The sequence below is a fragment of the Octodon degus genome, unplaced genomic scaffold (genome assembly GCF_000260255.1).
Source record: "Octodon degus isolate 3935 unplaced genomic scaffold, OctDeg1.0 scaffold00095, whole genome shotgun sequence".
In the NCBI taxonomy this organism is placed as follows: Eukaryota; Metazoa; Chordata; class Mammalia; order Rodentia; family Octodontidae; genus Octodon; species Octodon degus.
Window position 1 is genome coordinate 6851520 of NW_004524671.1, and position 1211 is coordinate 6852730.

Sequence of the window (1211 nt, forward strand, 5' to 3'; positions counted from 1 at the left end):
CGCAGCTGGCTGCCTTTTACTTGTGCTGTATGAACTTAAGGCAAACAGTGCAGTCTGTGGCTTTTTCATTTCTTTATAAAAATATTTAGAATTTTTTTAATGATCCTGAGGATTAGGCAAGTACTCTGCCACTGAGTTACCCTTCTCCCTGACATCCCTGCACTGACAATGCAGTCTTTAATGTTGGAAATCCATGCTTGAAAGAAGCCTTAATTATCCAATTATCAGTGGCTTTATGAAGCAAAGTTGAAAACAAACATGGAAATTGTTAAGGCAGATTTGTATTTAGTCTGAATAACCTGCTGCTAATTATATTCTCATTGTGTGGGATTTCTTTGGTGTGTTATTGTACTTTATATATCATTAAGTAGCCATTGCTTTTGAGAAATCATACAGTATGTTTCTAGGGGTTGTATTGCACTTTAACAGATTCATGCTAAGTGTTTATGAATTGTAAGAGGTTATAGTAGTTCTATTATGCTTAGTCTAAATGTTTTCAGGCTGTGAAATCTTGGCTCATTTTTTTACTCTGCTTGTGTAAGTTTGAATCTGTTCTCTCTTAAACTTATAATTTGTTGGCTAATTTTTACCTTAAAATGTCTTAAAGGTCTTGAATAGCTAGGAAAAGGTGGCAGCTATAGAGACCCTGGCCAGCAGTGGTTCTATAATCAAGGGCTTTGATTTCCTGCAGATTTTTATGCCTGCGGCAATGACTGAGGTTTATTTGGAGAACGTTCACAGGACACCAGTGGTCTTCAAAGCCTGTGTTCTGAGAATCAGCATTCATATTGTGCTTTAAAGTTAAAGGAGCCAGAGGAGAGTGAGTTGATGTGGCTCCCTGTATGATTCCTTCTCCAAAACAGTGCTGTAACCTTCATTACTTGTGCAGTTCCACAGTCGGGAACGTGGAATTCGTTTGTGTCTCTCTACCCATTTCTCATCTCTAGAATGTGCTCATCTTCAGTAAGAAGACTTGCCAGCTTATAGGATGATTACGGACCACAGTTCTGAAAGGGAGGTGTAAGCAGAAGTTTCCTTAGGATTTTTCTAGAACAGTTTCATCTTCCTGCTAAAAGTGCTGTCCTTTTCCTGTTCCCCTCGTACTTGGAAAATAGATACAAAGTGGAGAATCAATCTGACCTTCAGAGATGGACCTGGGGAAGCAAATATATCTTAACCAAAGAAATGCTACAGTGAAAGTCAGCAAAATG